General features: G+C 38.1%; 1 protein-coding gene and 1 long non-coding RNA gene across 6 annotated transcripts in view; one reads left to right on the top strand and one right to left on the bottom strand.

Moving 5' to 3' along the window:
* LOC103478802 (glutamate receptor, ionotropic, kainate 2) overlaps positions 1-11,956 on the bottom strand; it is a 561,179-nt gene that overhangs the window by 442,561 nt on the left and 106,662 nt on the right. The gene's annotated exons all lie outside the window — the stretch shown is intronic.
* On the top strand, positions 13-10,787 carry LOC103478798 (uncharacterized). Its single transcript, XR_535859.2, has 2 exons — positions 13-1,160; positions 10,439-10,787. It is a non-coding gene; the product is annotated as an uncharacterized LOC103478798 (long non-coding RNA).

The following is an 11,956-nucleotide window of genomic DNA, read 5'->3' as shown; positions in this document are numbered from 1 at the left end:
AGTTGTACTGTTCAAAACCTCTCGGTTTGCTTGAGTAGAAATGGAGTAATGTCTGTGTATGTTAAAATGTTAAACATTTACCACCCAAAATCCTCACTACTTTCAAATAGTTCTTTTCATTTTATTCTAGTTGTTGCAGACTCAATTTAAATAGATTAACTTATAAAACATCTTTTTTCTTTTTTAAATCCAAAAGTTCCTGCCGCTTGTTTAAGATGAGTACAAACAACAAGTTGAGAATTAAATGAAGTTCACTTGAACTCTTTAATTAAGCAGAATGTTTTATTTTACAGTGAGGAAGGCCGGAGTCTAGCTTTAGCAGATGGCTGGAGGCATCTGACCCGCTTCAAACTCAGTACCTGTTTGCTCTACGGCAAAAATTTGGTAAGATTAAATTTAGTCGGCTAAAGAAAATCAGACGGTTCATTACGAGTGAAATCTCTTGAGGTATTCAAGTTTCTTGTTTGTTCAGATCTTGCTAGTCATTTCCATAGTATGGTTACTAATTAGCAGTTGATTCTTTTGTGTCTAGATGCAATATAATCATTCAGTTCACAATTAAAGTTTTATCATCAGGATTCTGCAAATATAATATTTTCATAGTATCTTTCAATCATTCTTTTCATACAGTCTAGGCTATATAGAAATATTAAATGTGTATGTTCTTTGATAATGTTTTACAATATAACCTGATATGTATGCATCATAATCTGTAACCTGTTTTACTTATTTAATGTGGCGTGACCACTAACCACGCTCTGAGTTCGTGCCAGGCATCGTTCTAAGATTGTCGCACGCTAAGTCGTGGACAGCTGCACCTACGCAGGGTTGGACACATGGACGAATTGAATGGTTATTCCGTGTTTCATACTCTTACCAAGATCCGAGTTCGTGTTGTAACTTAAGAGGTCAGTTTGAACCATCACACAAACAATGGCTGGAATTCATGGTCAGATATGAAATGGGAAGTGACCGCACAATTATTAGAGAATCTGCCTGAGAGAGAGGAAATGGCCATTCTTCGCTCTCACGCAATGAAAGAGTATAAGACAGGAGTAGTCCCTCGTCTTAGAAGAGTCTGCCGTGGGTTGCGTACGGACGCCCTGCCACGTGAATGCTGCTCCCTGCCTAGACTGACGGCTCTCCAGTCTTGGGTCACGGTAAGAGCGATATATTAGAGGACAATATATATATTGTATGAATGATTGATTTGCTTTGCTGCATTGCTCTGCTGTAATCTGTGGTGGAATAAAAGGACACATTTACTCCAGCAGACCAGCATGTTGACTCATTTTTATTGCCGACTTCCTCTGAGCCAGTCCTAAATTTCACAACACACAATCACTATTGTAGATGTTTTGATTTTAATGCAAAAATGACCAGATAAAAGATGTAAAACATGCCAGTTTAAACTTTTAACTATTTGCAAAACGACTGAGCTCTGCAACATTAAAACATGGATAGAACTGTAACTACATTAATCATAACTCTTCTTCTCTTCAGTGTTTGTTGGTTTCTGGTGGTGCAGCTCTGTGCTGCCTTCAGGAGAATGGGACATCAGAGTATCATCCATAAAACTTCACCCACATGGCATTTATTGTGCAAACCAGAGCTTTCAGTGGAAAAACAAAAGTTCCAGGTCCTTTTAATGCCATACAAATATGAGACAGAAACATGGATTATATCTTTATATGATGGTACTAGACAGAAATTACAAAGAACAAATCTGGTTCTTAATCAAATTCTAATGAGTCAAATTGAAAGTTTCATGGAGTCATCAGCCTCATGACAAGAACATTGACATGAAAAATTATATTGAAGAAATAAATATATCAAATCTAATTAAGAACATAAATAAGTGATAAGTTTTTTAATGTTATGGTCAATAAGATATATTTATTCTCAGTACTAGATATGGTCTCAACAAACCCATGACACTTAAACAATATTATTTTACCTTTTGGCTGGAAATAGTGTCTGTTTATTCTTGCCATACAGTCTCTGTATTAATTATTGCTTGAAAKGTYTTGCCATACCAGTTTATTCCTCTGTATTTACTTTGGTTTCTTAGTTTATTCTTGCATTTTGTTCTTCATTCATTTCCATTTAGTTTCTTTGACTAGTATTATTCTCTCTTGGTTTATTGCTATGTCCACTTTAGTTTCTTTCCTGTTGCTACATTTATTTGATCATTTATTGACGCTCACCATCAGTAATCTTCACTCATCACCTGCTGCGCCGCCTAATCGTCATGTGTTGATTTTTTTACTGTTCAGCATCGGATTCTGTTTTTATGCCATAATTCACATCTAGTTTGTCGCTCCGTTTTATGTCCAGTTTCTCGTGTTTCAGAGTTTTGCGCAATGTGAACGTTCTTTTTTTTTTTAACTCTATGGTGCGCAGCATTCAGGAAACGTATCGATAGGGAAAAGGCATACTGACATAAACCTTTTAAAACAATGGAAACAATTTTGGTATTCTGATTATTGAAATTTAAAAGTGCTGTGGTACCGTTGTTCTATCACACCCGTTTCATACCGGACCACTTAAAGCACCGGTGTTAACACTATAAAATGAACGCTCTCTATCGTGGTATCACCCATGGAGGGATTTCTTTATTTAAATGGGTTCATTTTTCAGAGGGATACACAGTGAGGGTATTGGAATTTTAGCAATTACATGTTTATAAGAGCGATTTTCAGTTGTCCTTACATGGAAGCGTGTGTCCTTCAAATGGAAATAAAACACTTTTAATATAAGTTGCTGCTTTGACATGATCACAGAACTGCCCAAACATGTGTACAAAAATACCAGACAAAGTGAATCACAGCAACGTCATCAGCCAGTGTAATGCTGAACTGATGCGGTGAAGCTACCAGTAGCAGGAGAACGGAGCGGCGCCAAGAAGCTACAAACACTGAATAGACGAAGAGCTGCTATCGATACCGTTGCAGCCAAGCATGATTTAATGTTAAACAATACACTTTTGCCAAGTTGCTCAAAGTCTATACTGTATTGTTGTGATTGTAAGGTGTAAAGTTTACCTTCGACCAAACGTCCCCCAAAGGAATCCCAGCGCCCCCCTTTTGTAAAAATTTCCRCCAAMGCCCCCTGCCGTCCTCTGAACGCCCCCYGGGGGGCGGTACCGCCCACGTTGAGAACCGCTACTGTAGATGATTTTAAAGGATTCAAAACAATTTACCACGTTGGAGCAACTCTTGGAGCATGGTTGTGTAGTGTAAAAAACTTTCAACTTTGGAGAAAACTGAAAGATAAATATGAGTAGCCTCACCTAGGCCTGTTTAGGCCCTGTCACATATTCTTGAGAAATAAATTTACAGATGAGGAACTTTTACAGAAATGTATCACACTAGCGAGTGTTACAGAAAAAAAATCTGTGAGTTTCAAATGTACTTAAACCAACCTTTACTATTTTGGAGAAAGCATGAAGCACTGAGAAGATCAGTGTTGATTCAACAACAAGAAAAAGACTGAAGCAAAGTAGAATTCACAATGATGCGAGGACAAATTCTGGAAAGGGATCAATGTTAAGAGTTTGTCTTTCACTTTAACTGCAGAAAGCTGAAAGTTATGTGAGTAGCCTCACCCAGGCCTGTTTACTACCCGTCACATATTCTTAAGATATACATGTAAAAATGAGGAACATTTACTGAAATGTATCACACTAGCAAGTGTCACAGAAAAGTATAAGAGTTTAAAATTTAAGTGACTGTTTTCGGAACGGATGAAGGAAATTACAAACCTATAGTCAGCACTGACTAGTCGTGCTACAATAAATAATGCAGTAAAACAGTTAAACTGCTGTTTTCCTTCAGATGTATCTACCCGCCTTTACGCTGGGGGGGACACGCGCTGTACGCATAAATGGTGTGACGTGGTGAGGAAGGTAAAGGTCAGTCCTCTTCCCTTATGAGATGGTCAAAAGCAAAGTTTTTTTGTTCAACTTTAAATAAAGCACCGGGAGCTTTTTTTTTTAACATCCCTCATATGAGCATCCCGAGTTGGCATCCGGTCACGGGGTGGGCTAGAGGTTTAATATCAATTAATATCAATTAGTCACGGCCATCAATCCATCATCCGACTAAAATTAATTTAATTGAATTCATTCATTTGTCCACCATCCAATCAAATCCAACTTTATTTATGAAGCACTTTAAAACAACCACAGCTGATACAAAGTGCTGTACATTAAAACACAACATAACATTAAAAAGTAAAAACTCTTACAATTTAAAACAAACACAATTTAAAACTAGATCCCGCTGGAGTTGAAAGCCAAGTAAAAAATAGGGTGTATATATAGTCTCTCTGCTGTGTATGTGACATCATCAGAACTGATGATGATTGGAACCAGATGCCTGGGGTGGAAAAACATTTCTGGGTGTCTTCTTTGCCTGTTTATGTTAGAAGTAGAAATAAATAGTCAGCAATATCATAAAACCAGTTGTTGCATTAACTATGAAGCTGTTTTAAGTGTGGACTTAAGGAGACAAACTACCTTAAAAACTCTCCATCCATGATCTGAACACACTGATCCTTGCAGGGTGGTGAGGGGGGCTGGTGGTGCCCATCTCCAGCAGTCATCAGATGAGAGGCAGGGTTCACCCTGGACAGGTCACCAGTCCATCACAGGGCCCTGAAAGCCAACAACAAATAAAATGTATGATAGAGAAATGCTAGATTAACAAGGAGAAAAATTCTGTTCAGTTATCTTTAAATCAAATCATTTTTATTAAGCACTTGGTGTTGGTAACACACCCGTTTTTGTTGTTGAAAATGTAGCTAACTCCTCATTAAAAAAACAAACTTACATCATGAAGACAATGTGAAGGTTCATCTTCAGAGCTGGTTGGTGATCTGGTGGAGTCAGAGCTTCTTCGGAGACAGAAAAGTTTAGGTTTCCTAATACCTGATTTCTCTGGCTTCCTCTTTCATCTTCATTTGCTTAGACTGCAAACATATGTTGAAGATAAAAACATTGATGAAATAGTTAGAACAACAACCTCACCAACCAATACTAAAGTCTCTCTGTCTTATGGAGCTTAATTAAAACCAGGTTAGTTTATGAATTAAAGTATAAGTCGCAACAAACAGCCTCCATGCAGTTAAAACATGAAGCTGAATGATTCCTATTGTAATAATCATACAAGTCACCATAAAATTGATAAAATAATTATGTATGAAACCAACATAAGTTATATATCTTTACTGCACTGTTTATAATTAAATGAAGATAATTAATAAGCAAACTTACCACCAGCTAGCAACACTTAGCAGCCTTCGTCCCTCCGGGCTCCTTTTGTGACACACATTTCATTTCCATCGGTTGTTGTCCTGTTGTGTTGTCGTCTAACTCGGACTAGGACGTCATCAGCTTGAATTGACCAAAATTAGTAACTATTGTCAACGCCCCTCTACTTTGAAGGCAATATTATGCGAGTAAAAATGGCAAATTTGAACAGCTTATCTTTCCTGCGTTCAAGTTTTTTCTTCTCTTTGTGGCGTTTTTTAAATAAATGAAAGTGTGCAATACCACCACCATCTGGTCTGGAGTGTGAACTGGAGCTAATGCCGTTGATTATAAGGTTTTACATCACACATCTGAAAATGAATTGGGTACTTTCTTAAAATTTCATCATGAATATCATTTTTTTATTGTATGCAATTTTAATAAATAGTAAAAGATATTAAGGCACTTAAAAATTAATACTTTTTAGGAACATAAAAAGTATGCCTACATATTACATTAAACACACTTTATAGGTGCCTAAAAAACATACTTCTGCATATGTATTAATTAGTTTTATTTTGTAATCAGGTTGCTGCGTGTTGCAGACACGCCCAGGTCCCTCTTGAAAATTAGATCTGGATCTCAACGGGGTTTACGGGGTTAAATAAAGAAAATTTTAAAAAGGCATACTTTATTAGCCTAGAATTTACACTGAGATGTAATTTAAAACATACTGAAATTAATAATCTAAAGTAGTGTTAAATGAATTAAAAAAATTCTATTTTGAGCATATATTTTTAACACAAAATATATTTTAAATATACTTGAGAAACTGTATACTTACACTTGACAAATATATATTTTGTTCACTTAAAGTATACTTTTATTTAATATATTAAAAGTGTATTTTGGCACAATTATGTTTAAGTGTGTCTAAAGTTCTAATTTTGAAATTGGTACAAGTGTACTTTTAGTATACTTCAGATATACTTATAGGTAGTATACTTAATACTTAGTATACTTAAAGTGTACTTATTTAAGTATTTTTGGAATATACTAAAGTTTACTTTTTTTCACCTGGGTTGTTTAACCTTTCTAAAAGCTTACTAAAATAAAAAAAGGATTGAAAATTCAAAGACGAGTTGTGAACAGTCAAGTTACTGGTGTCATCTATTAATTAGTTATTTTGATGATTATAAAACCAATGGTGCATAGTACTAGAGTTTTGGAGGTTTTCATGGTTATCTTAAGAGTTGAATATAAACAATGGCATTCAAGTTGTTAATTAGAGAGAGATGCTGTTAACAGATGTGGTTCTTGGAGTTATGCAGCTACTGGGCTACTCAGTTGATTGCCCCATTAACTGAAAAAGTGCATGCCATCTGGATAGTAGGTAGTTAGTGGCTAGATGAGTCTCTCTCGGCACCAACTTAAACAGATTATCCCAAGAACCATACTGCAACTTTAAAGAAATGCAACTACATATTTTTTGAGAAGTCTTGATTGCTTTATTTATATTTTGCATGTTGTCTATGATTGTTGCTTGTGGAAAGAGACATTTCAGTAAGCTAAAACTAGTTTTAAAAAATTAAGCAATCTATTTGCATACAGTATGTGGACTGTTGCATGTAAAATTCACTAGCAATAAATATTGTCCTAGTATCAAAGAAAGCAAGGCAGTTGCAAGCCTTTAAAATTTGATGCATTTTATGGGTCAAATAGACTCAAGAAATTGTAACAGTATGGGGCCCAATTTATTGGCCCCATACTGGGGCCCAAAATTGTCATGGGGCCCAAAATTGCTGGCGGCGCCCTGCTGCCTAGCTTAGTCAGTTTGATATGTAAAAGCCAATTCTATGCCTGTAAACATAAAAGAAACTAAAGTTTGTCAAGAAAATTAGAAGTGTATTTAATGAGATTTCTCCTGTCTATCCCTCCCAATGCGGATCTACTTTTAGCAAACAGTCACTGCAGCTTACTTGCCCTCATTGTACCATTACTCTGATCAGTACTTTTATATCTGGTGCTCCTGTTACACCTGAATTTCCTCTTTGTGGGACAATGAAGCTGTTTCTATTCTATTTCTAATGAGAAACGTTTATGAAACACAAATGCACAAATGCAAAGTAGTGCTTTAAGGTAAACTATTCTGCCACTTTGCTTTTCTTCACTGTTTGTTCCAGAAACCGGTTTAATGACACCTACATGAGGCAGAACGTGACTCTGTGAATGTGTCTTTATGTGGACCAGCTGCTACACCACATGCTTTGGTGTGATACTCAGCTACTGTAAAACACTTATTCCATTACGGGCTTATTTTACACAAAATACATAAGCATCGTTTCACAGAGCTGGGACATGAAAAACAGCAACAAATAAAGGCTCAGACATGCCAAACCTGTCATGTTTTCAAAGTTATTCAGCAACTTCTAAAAAACAAAGCCCTGTTCAAGAAAGCTGTTGCTATAACAGAATGATTAAGTTAGCAACATTTCCATGTGTGTGAGCGGTTTTATATGAAGCAAAATGAGCATGAAAGGTTGGAAGGGAGTATCTTCCTCAAGAGGAAACAGTGTTCATAGACCTGGGAATGTGATCAGTTGTCAGTAGGTCTGTCGTGATTAAAGATAAATCAATTGATCGCACGATAAATTAAACCTATCCACCTCATTTTAATTATCGGCTTCATTGTCTCTTCCCATCTTTTTTTCTTTCTGTTGATGACACTGAATAAAAAAAGGCTCAACTCCGGTGCTCTTCCTTAGTGTAAAGTCCAGCGCACACTACACAAGTTGTTGGTGGACTGCCGACCCATTTTCAAAACCTGACAGAAATCCTAGGTATAACGGTTCGATCTGGTTGGTCATGCCGTGTGGTGTCCAGCCACATGGGCACAAAATAATGGCTACAAGTAGGCCTGTCACGATAACAAATTTTGCTGGACGATTGTCTAAAAAATTATTGCGATAAATGATAATATTGTTTCACGATTAGACAGACATTTTCTGCCGCTGAGAGAAAACCACTGCGCATGTCCTGGAGCGCCGCGTGTGAGTGAAAGGTGGGGAGGGGGAGTAACAGAAACACGTAATTGCTTGGATTTTAATCGGTGCATTTTGCATCCACTGAAAACAATGATGTCAACAAATAAACTGGACAGTATGCTGTACGTTTAGTGTCATTTTCACAGTTGCGGTCTCGACTGGTCTTGAAATAAAATGCAGAGTCCTCAGCGCCCGAGACCGAGACAAGACCCAGACCAAATGCGATCGAATCCGAGACGAGACCGAGACCAACTTCGAGTACCACAACACTGCAATATAGTATACAGATTTCATATCTGCACTCTTTTGGTTGAATACAGTATTTAATTCCACTTTGGCTTTATGTTGTTCAAGTACGTTTTTTGTTAATGGAGACTGAGAATCCATTTTATTTTTGTTTTTGGTTGTTTTGTTTATTTAGTTCATTAGTTCCAGTGTTATGTGCACATTCTTTCTCTTCTCGGTGCGTCAGCGCTCGCTATGAAGCCATGCAGCGATCGCTAGCAAAACTACTACTAACACTACACACACCACGAACTCTAACTAACACACTTAGTCTAAAAAACCCATCGAAACACTCTTAGTAAAATCCACAGCATCGCTGCGCCCTAGTCTCTTGCCGTATCCAAATCCCCCCTCCCCCCGCCTCCCTCCTCTCTCTTCGCGTGTCTCCGTTCTACCTAGCAACAGACCGTCAACACATTTTCTTTGGTTGTTACGAAATGTGGTACATTTAGACCCCACAAAATAAGGCGGAAATGATCAATCATATTTCTGGCTTTATTTTGAAGTAAATAACCAAAAAACCAATATAAAAACACCACTTTTATAAAGTTTGACGTCCGTGCTGTCCAACAGAGTTGAAATGAAAACTCGGTATGCGTCCATGTTATTACGAAGCCTTATAAATGCGTCACATGCTTTTACGCCCCGTGGCGGGCACCGACTGCACGGGGTTTTAACCAGTATCAATTCAAACTCTTTTTCATTCTGTTTTGCTTTAATCTGTGCCACAATCCGCAGAGGTCTCCTGCCATCCCTAAAAAATTAACGCCCTGGGCCATTGCCCATATTGACAATGTCAGAAACCACAACTGTCCGTACCATTAAACTGCACCTTTAGCAATTAACAGTAAGCAACGCTCAACTATGAATGCTGTCCAAGGCGCAATAAGCAAGAAATAACCAAGCAGAAGGAGCACGTGACAGTTTTCATCCTCCCTTCTGCTGCAATGTCTGCCACCGACTGGTGACGAAAACAAAGAGCAATGAACATGCTCTGTGTTCTTATGTTGTTGTTTTATTTATTCGCCAATTAAATATATGTTTTTTAATGAAATAAAATAATATCTACTGCAGTGTACGCAGAGCATTACAAGAACAAAGAACGGCTCTCAGTGAGGCTTCAGTACTATCGACCTTAGTAAAGATCCGTCCAGAAGAGTTGGATCGTTCCTGAATGTCATATTACTATATTGCACTTTGGTCACAGCGTTGTCATGGGACAAAAAACCAATACTGACTTATGTCCATTATAATTTACATTTTGTTGAAGCTTATTTTTGTTCCTACTTTGAGTTACCCTTTCTAGCCCTACAGAACTCTTTAGAGGACATCCTGGGCTTTCCAGGGATGTGTCATGTGATAAGGTTTGCATACCGGAAGTCCCTTTTTTTCCTAAATCAAAATGGCCTATCTGCCAGAAATCACATTTTATGGAAAGAGGGTAGATGAGTCAAATATTTTTTTCTTTTATTTTTGTCATGATAATTATTTAGATCCTTGTTAATTAAATACCAATAATATTTTGCATTGTAAAAACAATGTAATAATTTCTGTTTAGAAATAACAGGTCAATTATAATGGACATCAGGACTATTTCAGTGTATTTAATGACTCCACATTGTTGTAGGACAGTGGTTCTTAACCTGGGTTTGATCGAACTCCAGGGGTTCGATGAGTCGGTCTCAGGGGTTCGGCGGAGCCTCTGCCCCGTGGCAGAGGCTCCGCCGAAGTCGTGATGACGCCCCGCTTTGCCATCACTCGCTGCAGAGGATCAAGTTACATTGCTGTTGGAATAAATGTATATAATTTATCTCATCTTTACACGAGTGTGTGTATTTAGAACTATGCTGTTTTACAGAAACTGACTGCTCGTGACTGGAGGAGACAACTGTCAGCATTGATCGCACCCTCAAGTGAATCTGCAACAGCGCTGATAAGGAGAAATGCAGAGGGGGTCGTTTCCCCTCTGACCCCTCAGACCGTTTCCTGTAGAATATTGTGTTAGGAGTTGATTGTGCGGTATGAAGCAAGCTTGAATAGGTTTCAGTTGGTGTGTTTCCCCCACCCCCTTTAGTAACTGAACCTCATGTAACTAGGGTGTTCCCAAACTAAATAAAAAGCCTGGAGAGCGGAGACTGCTTCAGAGTTGGGTTGGAGGATTGTAAACTGAGCAGTCTCCGAGCAACTCTCCTTGCAAGTATACAGCTCATATTTGTCTGTGTCTCTTTATTTGCAGATTGGTGAACAAATGTAAGGTTTTAGACCCAACAATTGCTTAGCCAATCAGTGCTGCGGAGGAGCACTGATTGAAGGAGCTCCACTCTCAGCATGGATTTGATCTTGTGTCTTTAATAACTTCAGCAAAGCTCAACGTTTTTAACTGTAGCTTTCGGTGTACTTCTAAATCTGCTCCTTAGTTGCATCTTTTCGGGGTTGCTACTGCCTTTAGTGGCGTGGGGGTGGTAGCACAACTAATATAATTACATTACTTAATCAGAATACCGCAAAGTCTTTATTATTTATTATTAATTTTTCATTCTCTTAAGAATATAGAGCTAATTAAATGATCTAAACAAGACCTTAAAGTGGTTCCAGTTTCTCTCAATGGCCAACCTGTTGAAACTGTGGCAAATTTTAAATACCTTGGGTTGTTCCGGGACAGTCAGCTCAACTTTGCTGAAAACACTGACTATATTTTGAATAACTGTTCTCAGAGACTCTACCTTCCAATGATCTTGGGGTGACCCAACTAGACTCTTATTGAGTCACCCCTATGTCTTGAATTTTGGAGGAGGAAAAATCATTTTATTTATCACTACATAAGGGTTCAGTGAATGCGCATATGAAACTGGTGGGTTTGGTACCTCAAAAAAGGTTAAGAACCACTGTTGTGGGGGAAAGACGTGAAACAGGATTCTCCACAAGATAGTAGAGGGAGATTCAGATCTGGAGTTGTCAGATGAAGATGAGGATAATAAGTATCAGCCTCTGGTAGGGAACTTCATCAGATCCAGGACAATCTGATGAAGAGACAGACTCATGGTGTGTTCTCACCAAACACGTTACGCATGTCAAAAACGCATTTGACACTTCAAATTTGACACGTGTGCACTTTTGGTGCATTCATACCAAAAGCGTTTTGAGCATCAGGTGCGTCTGGTTTACATTCACAGTCTATGTGGAACGTCATAAAAAAGGTCCAAACGGTGCAAATCGCACCGTGCTAGGTGCTCGGAACGCCCTCAACACACCTCCACATAGACTTTGAATGTAAACCAGATGGGCCTGACGTTCCAAACACGTTTACGGTGTGAACGCAAGATGAGAGCCTAAGAGAGAGCAGGAAAGTCGCTATGCTAGGTGGACCAGGATTAAT

This window comes from Poecilia reticulata, linkage group LG16 (genome assembly GCF_000633615.1).
Source record: "Poecilia reticulata strain Guanapo linkage group LG16, Guppy_female_1.0+MT, whole genome shotgun sequence".
Classification (NCBI taxonomy): Eukaryota; Metazoa; Chordata; class Actinopteri; order Cyprinodontiformes; family Poeciliidae; genus Poecilia; species Poecilia reticulata.
Note: the sequence above shows the minus strand (reverse complement) of the source record. Positions and strands in the feature narration are given on the sequence as shown.